Here is a 9,974-nt window from a genome sequence, read left to right as displayed (position 1 = left end):
CCTGTTAGTTGGCAAGTTAGAAGCCTCAGCTGCCTCAGTCCTCACTGCATTGTTATCAGACTTCTACCAGTAGAGGTAGATGATAGTTCCTGACACAATTCAGAGGCCTGTGCACTAAAGTTCCTTGGGATTACTTGGGCAAATTTATAATGCTCAATTTTTCTGGCAGTCAAAAAACAAAACAAACAAACAAAAAAACCCTATCACTATCTGATTACTCTTTTCCTTAACTTCTGAAGTGTCGGTTAGAAATACCATGAGAGACTATGGACTCTGAAAAACAATCTGAGGCTTTTGAAGGGACGGGGGGTGGGAGGTTGGGGTACCAGGTGGTGGGTATTATAGAGGGCACGGATTGCATGGAGCACGGGGTGTTGTGCAAAAATAATGAATACTGTTAAGCTGGAAATTAAAAAAAAATAATAATAAAAATAAAAATAAATAAAAAAAAATATAAAAAAAAAAAAAAAGAAGAAATAAATCTGATGGCCCCGGATCCTGTATGTCCACCACAAAATGCCTGTCAGTACCTCAGGATCTTTTTCTCACTCCCATCCTCTTGGCTGTTTCTCTGCCTTTCCATGGGCTGAATGAAAACCATTTGATTCTTGGTTTGGGCAAGTTAGGGAGGTTGGAATAATGAACCCTACACAAACAAGAACTGAACTCAATTATTCAACTGACCTGGAAATGCCAGGACCTAACACTTGTGAGGTTATGTTAGAGGAATTGTCGACTTGTGCCTCTTAGCAGATCGAACTACCACAAAGATGTGAGGCCCCAATAGTTGTAACCAATGCTTTCTTACTATGGGTCTCTGGAACTATGCTTCTTCTCTGGATTCAACCCTAGGAATTAATTTATTTCCCTCCTAAAATGGTGACATGAACCTTACAAGTAGTCATGAAAGACTTGAAAATATTAAAACAAAAACAAAAACAAAGCAAAAACAAAGCATTACTAGTAGATCATATAGGCCTCACATGACTAAGATGATTTCTCTGAAATGAGCTTAAACATGGTTCCTTGGTGAATTGTTCTTTGACAAATTCTGCTGCTTGTAGTCCTGTAGAGGACAGCCTTAATTAAGTTCTCTGTGAGACATACAGAACAGATTTGATCCCAGGCACTGTTAGTCACGTTATCCAGAATGCCCAACAGCAGTTTACACATGAAGAGATTCAACCAAAGCCAAGATGTTGTAAAAGCAATAGGTGAATATTACAGGGAGACACTGGAGTCTCTTACATTTCTGTGGGTCGTGTAAGCAAGGGCACAAACTGTTCTGTTTTGTCTTGGCTTTTTTTTTTTTCCCCCTATCTTTCTGGTATGTTTGCATGATGAACAATCTTGGAAAATACAGTGTCTCTTTCAGAACAAATGACAGGTATCCTTACTCTCTGTTATAAAAGATTCAGGTTCTTTATGCTCAGGGTTTCTCTTTTGTAATGTAACAAACTGTTTGTACAGGCATCTTTCTTGGCCAATCAGTGTTGCCCATGTGGGACTGAGGTCCAAGCAGACCTGAGGCAAATATGCTAATGTTCATGATTTTTGCTACGCTATCAATAATAATGTCATTTACCTCTGACCCAAGAGTCTCATCTCTTCAATCAACATCTATAATAATGTGGTGAGCTAATGCATTGGTTTGCAAATGGCATAAACATTTGGACCCATTACAGTTCTTGATATTCCTATTTCTTTTCCCAATCCTATTGTTTTTTTCTCTTTGGTTTTATCATAGAATATATTTTGCTTCTTTATCTTGCTTTCCCCTCCAAAATTTCTTCCTAGAATATGCAATCCATTAAATTAGGGGTTTGCAGCTTTTTGATTCACTGACGTCTTAGTTCTTAGAAAAGTATCTTGCACAGAGTGGGAGATGGATAAATATTTATTGAATGAGTGAACAAACTCTGCAACTACAAATACTCATCTCAATAACAAGTAAAAAATTTTAAAACTAACTACCAGAACATACTAATCTGATCTACACACAAATAGAGGAAAAAATAGTCTTTTTTGAACAGAAAAATAGAAAAAATATATAGTTTACAATAGAAACAGAATACTTTTGAAACAGAATTGAATTAATTCAATAAATTAATATATAATAAAACCTACTAGATAAAACAAAGCTATATTATAAATAAACTCTAGTTTTTTTCCCTTTCTCATAAAGATATGTTTATATAGCTATGTAAATAAATAAATAAATAAATGTGACAAGAATAGACATAGAAAGACCAATTAGAAATCTGATTAAAGAAAAAAAAAAAAAAAAAAAAAAACAGGGAGACTTCAAAGATTACCTACCACAGCAGAATCTTAATGGAAAGACTTGGGATTTTCCAGCAGTATGTATGATCCCAAGAGGAAATCTATCTAATTTTGAATAGAAGAATTAGCAAGTCTACATGACTAAGAAAAATAAGCCACAGTACCAATTCCAGTCTTTGTTGGTAATATAAGTAGTAACTTGAATTTCTTTAATTTTCCTTCTTAATCGATCAAACAAAATTATTTTTTCTAATGGTTCAGATGATGGAAAAGGGTGTTATTTATCAGGTTTCTCAAAATCCACCCATATCACATCCAGCAGTATTTTTTCTATGGAGGTAATGATAGATAAGCATGAGAACATTTATTAATAAATACCACATTAATTGAATAAATATAAAACATAATAGGGTAAAAATCAAGGTAAAAAATGACTAAAGCCTAAGTGTATAAGTGATTTTGAATACTTACATTTTATTATTATAATCAAGGTAAAAAATGACTAAATCCTGTGTATAAGTGATTTTGAATACTTACATTTTATTATTATTATTTTAGAAATTTTGTTAATTTATTTGAGATAGAGCACACAGTAGCTGGAGGTAGAAAGAAAGGGAGAGAGCATTTGAAGCAGAGTCTGCACTGAGCACAGAGCCCCACTAGGGGTTAGATCTCATGACTGCAAGATCATGACCAGACCCAAAACCAAGAGTGAATGCTTAGCTGACTGAGTCACCCAGCACCCCCAAATGCATACCTCATTAAAAACTAAGAATAGAAGGGAACTTAGTTTAGTAAAGGGGATCTTAAAAATGTAGAGCTAAGTCCTCCACAGTGATCAAACTTTAGAAACATTTCAGTTCAGCTTAGTGGGAACAAAAACTGCTATACCTTAGTCATTTCACATTATACTGGAAGTTAGCTAATTCTATAAGACAAGGAAAGGGAAATGAGGATCCTGATTATTGTCAAGAAAGAAATGAAAATATAATTTGCAGAAAATATAACTGCCTAAATAGTACATCAAAAAGTATTTTAAAATTTATTTTGTGGATAGAAAATAAGCAAAAAAATGATTATTGAGTTTATAAAATTGTAATAACTAATTAAAAAATATAGTAGAATCACTTTCTGATCTATTGTCTGTAGTGGAACCACCAACAAGATGCAGATTTTTGTGAAAACCCTAATGGGGAAGATCATTACTCTTGAGGTTGAACCTCCAGATACTATAAAAAAATGTAAAAACCAAGAGCCAGGGTAAGGAAGGAATTCCTCTTGATAAGCAGAGACTGAGTTTTGCAAGCAAGGGGAAGATGCATGTACTTTGTATGACTGCAATATCTAAAGTCCACTCTTCATCTTGTGTTGAGACTTTGGGTGGTGTTAAGAAAAGAAAGAATAAATCTTACACCATTTCTGAGAAGAATAAGCATAAGAGAAAGAAGATTAAGCTAACTGTTTTGGAATATTTTAAAGAGGGAAAGAAGAGCACAATCAATCGCCTTTGTGGGGCGTGCCCTACAAAATGTGGTGCTGGAGTTTTTATGGCTAGCCACTTTGACAGACATTATTGTGGTAAATGTCTGACCTCTTGCTTCAACAAATCGGAAGTCAGGGATTTGTATAGGGTTTAGTAAAATACATTAACTAAAATAATAATAATAATAACAATAAGCAATAGAATAAATTTTCCATCAACAATAACACAAGCTTCTTAGAAAACCCCAAATTTTAGGAGATTAATGGAGAAATTACAAATATCACTTGAACAACAATCTGACGAGGGAGAGATTGTCCATGTTGATGGATGACAATACTCAAAGTTATAAACAGATCAATATATCAAAACTTTTAAAAACAATCCAACAGAAATTTCAATGCTACTTTTTCACACCACTTAGAGCACAATGTATATTAAAATAAGTAAAGGAAATACAAGCATAAGAGAAACAAGATAACTTTTTAATTAAAAAATGATATGGAAAATTTCCACATTTAATAATAAGGTATCGTAATGCTATGACACTTTGACTTCAAAAATACACTAATCTGCATGTTTGAAAACCCTTCTATGATAAAAACCTAATAGCACTTGCATAAATCAAATACTAGACAAGACAAATATCCCTTAAAGTGCATATCTAAACAAATCAGAAGTTAATAGCAATCTATAGAAATTAAAATAAAGCTTTACTAATCCCAGAGTTTTAAGGAGCACTGGGGATATGATTTGTATTGTTGAAAATGATAGAAGGGAAAGTAAAGTCTCTGGCCCATATCAGGTAAAAAATGAAGATTTAAAAAGAATTCTAGAATGTTTGGAAGGTTACATTTTGAAGGAAAAGTAAACTTGGAGGGAAAATATCATATATATATGATATACAAAAAAATCATATATATACTTGTGTGTATTTAATATATGGTATGTGTATATTTAATTTATTATATATTTAATTATATACGTAATATATATTTAATATGCTTAATATATTAAATATACTGTCTATTTCCCACACACTCCAAGAATTCACAATCATAGTACTACCTTCATGAAGTTTTTAGTTTTCCACTTGCAATTCTGTCAGGATCCAAGAAAATATTTAAAGTTGTAAAGGTTGGTAGAACACTAGGTACTTAGCAAAAGGAAATGCGGATTTTTTTTTCTCAATAGAGTTTTTCTCAATAGAATCTATCTTATACTGTGACATAAGACTTCATGAAATACTAAGAAATTATTTTATAAGAAATAAAGTAATTTGTCAGTTATGACTGTTGTTTACTATATTCTAGGACAATATAAATTTTGTTTTACAAATAATTAAATGAACATACACATAAAATATTGTTATTCAGAGTGGTATTCAGACTGATTTTTAATTCATCAGCACTAACTAGCCAAGTACTAGTAAGTGTTTGTAAGTACAAGTACAAGTAAGTTAAGATGTTCAGCTCTATGTTTCTTTGTAACTGATCTCTTATTCAGTTTACCAATGGATATTGTCATACTTTATAGGTACCCAAGCTGAAAAGCACTTCTCTCTTTGGATAGAAACACAGGCATCCTGATAGGTAATTGTATTCAAAGTCACTCTTTTGTCCATCATCTCTCTCTGCTAAAATGTTAATGGATGTGCTTACTAAAAACATTAAAAACTTCCCCTTCATGTGCCATTTCTACTTACTGTGGACTGCATTATTTAAGACAGTAGCATTTTAATTTGTAATTTATTATGGAAAATAAAAAATAGTAAGAGTAAATAAAATTAAGGAATACTATGGGAAATAAAAACATTTTTTCAATTTTTTCTTAATCAAACTACAACATCATTGTACTCTTAACTATTTTTCACTGTTTATATAACTAATTTAGTGTCTGAGGCAGAAGGCAAGACACATGCAAAGTCTTCACTATGTTAAGGTCAGGTAATCAATTTCCTATCCCAAAAGACAAAACTAATAGTACAGAGGATTATCACTAAATACAAGCAGCTGCTTTTGTAAGACTGGAGCTTTTCTGGGGAATCCTGCAATAATGGAGTGGGTAGGAAACAGAATCCCGTGTATGTCTATCTTTGAATTATGTGAAAACTGCATAGTTTTTTTTTTTAAATACAAACGAAAAAAGGATTAATTTTGCTTTGATTCAAGTAACTGCTATTAAACATCAATGCATTTGAAGTAAAACATGGAATCACAGTGGAGAAAAGAATATTTCTCTTTGTTCCGAATGTCATGCAAGATTTTATTCTTAGTAAATATAAGTCTAATTCTTACACATTTAAGAATTTCAGTTTACCTGATATAAACTATTTAGTACAAGTATTAACTGTCATACTTGCTATCTCTAAATACTATCATCAAAAGCCGTTTTTATAACATTTTTAATAGAATTTTAAAAATCCCATGTATTATTTTCTTTTCATAAGTTCATACAATTTTGTAACACTCTGTAAAGACTGATTAAATATAAACAATTCCTAAATTTAATTAATGCTGTAGATCAATTTCATTTTGTGAGAAAACACATATGCGATTTTATTCTTCTCTAAGGGTTTTATCTAAAAATCTATTGATGCAATGTTACTCATTAATATTTCAAATCCCCCTTAGTTTTAATTCTAGGCATGAGACATGGAGGCAAATTGTATAAGTCTTTTTTCTCAAATATAAACAAAGTAATCAGTAATCTTAATATTGAAATTATTTTTTGCATATTTAGGCAATTATTTTGACCTCTTAGCAACATTCAACACAACTGAGTGAACATTTCTTTTGAAATATTCTCTTTCCTTAATTTCCATTAGATTACATAGTTCTTTTTTTCCTCAGCTTTTTTTTATAGATACTGCTATTCAATCCGATGTGTTAATACTGGAATTAGACTCACTTGTTTTATCATGTCCACTCTATTTCAGGTGAATTAGTTTATTTATGTATTTTTAAAAACATCTGGTGTCATCTCTTAATTTATATTTTGCATCTATGAAATTACAGACCCATATATTCAACTATATTCTTGATAATTCTGGTGGTACACATATTTCTTAGTTACTTTAACATGTTCTGAACTGAATGCCTGATTTACTTTTTACCCTATCACTCTCCCATCCCCACTTTGCATCTGGCCACTGATTTAGTAAAGTAATTTAGTCTACCTGTTGTCTCCATTTCAAGTTTCATTTTATCTAACATGTTGATTCTTCCTAAAAGCTAAGGATTATCTTTGATATAATGTTATATGTCTGTTTCCTTCCTACTTTGGTCTTTAAAATATCATCAATATCTAGACATCTAACATCTAAAATACATTTTCATACCTTCACTGTTCTCCATGATACCTGCCTTCATTCTAGTATAACCAACATCATCCTTCAGGGCTTCCAGGCTTTAGCATGTTTCTCTCATTCTACTTCTAGATCCAAAGTCCACTTCCAATTCATTCTCCATGAAGCTGAGAGATTTTTCAGAAAGCATAATACTCCAAGCTCTCTGTGATTCAAACAATTCAATTATTTCCCATAGTAATTAGGCTATTACAAAATCTACGTATTTGCTCCCTATTTCTGTGCCATTTTCTATTTATATGCCTAATTTCCCAATCTTGTCTCTCTTACTGTTGCTTTCCCCTTCATGTGCCATTTCTACTTACTGTGGACTGACTCTTTCTTTCTTTCTTTCCTTCCTTCCTTCTTCCAATTTCTGAAACACAATGAAGTATGCATAACACCGAAGCAAACATTCTTCTCTTTCCATAAACTGCCTTCCCCTGTTCATCAATTGGCTACTTCTTATAAGTGTTTCATTATTAAATAGACCCAATTTGACTTTCAAATTCCAAGGATGTGTTTTTGTTACACTCACTTAAATTTATCTATTTACCTTCAGAGTTTACTCATATTGATTAATCTATTTAACTACACATCTCTGTCTGCCTATCCATCCATCTATCATTTTATCTATCTCTCTATCTATCTATCCATCCATCTATCCATCTATCAGCTTGTTCTTCCATCCATGGAGGTAGCTATGATGCATCTGTTGTCATTTGTTCAGATTCTTTTTTTTAATTTTTTAAATTTTTTATTAACATATAATGTATTATTAGCCCCAGGGGTACAGGTCTGTGAATCACCAGGTTTACACACTTCACAGTACTCACCATAGCACGTACCCTCCCCAATGTCCATAACCCAACTAATCTCTCCCTAACCCTCTCCCCCAACAACCCACAGTTTGTTTTGTGAGATTAAGAGTCTCTTATGGTTTGTCTCCCTCCTGATCCCATCTTGTTTCCTTTTTCTTTCCCTACCCCCCAACCCCCCCATGTTGCCTCTCAAACTTCTCATATCAGGGAGAGCATATGATAATTGTCTTTCTCTGATTGACTTACTTTGCTCAGCATAATACGCTCTAGTTCCATCCACGTCATCACAAATGGCAAGATTTCATTTCTTTTGATGGCTGTATAGTACTCCATTGTATACACACACACACACACACACATACGTGTGTGTGTGTTTGTGTATGGCAGCAATGTCCATAATAGTCAAACTATGGAAATATATACCACTTCTTCTTTATCCATTCATCTGTTGATGGACATCTAGGTTCTTTCCATAGTTTGACTATTGTGGACATTACTGCTATAAACATTCGGGTGCATGTGTCCCTTCAGATTACTCCATTTGTATCTTTAGGGTAAATACCCAGTAGTGTGATTGCTAGGTCATAGGGTAGCTCTATTTTCAACTTTTTGAGGAACCTCCATGCTGTTTTCCAGAGTGGTTGCACCAGCTTGCATTCCCACCAACAGTGTAGGAGGGCACCCCTTTCTCCGCATCCTCACCAGCATCTGTCGTTTCCTGATTTGTTAATTTTAGCCGTTCTGACTGGCATGAGGTATTATCTCATTGTGGTCTTGATTTGTATTTCCCTGATGCCAAGTGATATGGAGCACTTTTTCATGTGTCTATTGGCAATCTGGACGTCTTCTTTGCAGAAATGTCTGTTCATGTCCTCTGCCCATTTCTTGATTGGATTATTTCCTCCTTGGGTGTTGAGTTTAGAAGTTTTTCATAGATTTTGGATAGATACTAGCCCTTTATCTGATATGTCGTTCACAAATATCTTCTCCCATTCTGTCAGTTGTCTTTTGGTTTTGTTGACTGTTTCCTTTGCTGTGCAAAAGCTTTTGATCTTGATGACGTCCCAATAGTTCATTTTTGCCCTTGCTTCCTTTGCCTTTGGTGATGTTTCTAGGAAGAAGTTGTTCTGGCTGAGGTCAAAGTCAAAGAGGTTGCTGTCTGTGTTCTCTTTTAGATTTTAATGAATTCTTTTCTCACTTTGAGGTCTTTCATCCATTTAGAGTCTATTTTTGTGTGTGGTGTAAGGCAATGGTCCAGTTTCATTTTCCGCATGTGACTGTCCAATTTTCCCAACACCATTTGTGGAAGAGACTGTCTTTTTTCAATTGGACATTCTTTCCTGCTTTGTCAAAGATTAGTTGACCATAGAGTTGATGGTCTATTTCTGGCCTCTCTCTTCTGTTCCATTGATCTATTTGTCTGTTTTTGCACCAGTACCACACTGTCTTGATGATTACAGCTTTGTAATCTGGAATTGAAGCTTGAAGCTTGTAATCTGAGCTTGAAGTCTGGAATTGTGATGCCACCAACTTTGGTTTTCTTTTTCAATATTCCTTTGGCTATTCGAGGTCTTTTCTTGTTCCATATACATTTTAGGATTATTTTTTTCATTTCTTTGAAAAAAAATTGATGGGATTGATAGGGATTGCATTAAACTTGTAGATTGCTTTAGGTAGAATAGGCATTTTCACAATATTTTTCTTCCAATCCATGAGTATGGATTTGTTCAGATTCTTGAATAACTTTAAGCATCATGATAGGGTGTTTGTATTTATTTGGCTTATCATTGTTTTTCGAGAGTCTTCCAATACTGTTGGATAGTCAAAATACATTAAGTATTTGTTGAATAAGTGAAAAATTGACAAAGTAAAGAGCAAATGCATGACATATGCATATATATATATATATATAGCCAAATTTCCTAATTTTAGTACATTTAAACTTACTAATATTATGCTTAAGCTTTCAAAAATTGATTCAATGCAAAGATTATTTTTTAATTTTTTAAAATATTTTATTTATTTTAGAGAGAGGATGTACAAG

The 9,974-nt window shown here is 33.1% G+C and overlaps 1 pseudogene; it reads left to right on the top strand.

Moving 5' to 3' along the window:
- The first annotated feature begins 3,448 nt into the window (after positions 1-3,448).
- Positions 3,449-3,920, top strand: LOC116574068 (annotated as a pseudogene).
- Positions 3,921-9,974: the final 6,054 nt, after the last annotated feature.

This window comes from Mustela erminea, chromosome 15, assembly GCF_009829155.1.
Source record: "Mustela erminea isolate mMusErm1 chromosome 15, mMusErm1.Pri, whole genome shotgun sequence".
Taxonomy (NCBI): Eukaryota; Metazoa; Chordata; class Mammalia; order Carnivora; family Mustelidae; genus Mustela; species Mustela erminea.
This window is presented reverse-complemented; position numbering and strand designations above follow the sequence as displayed.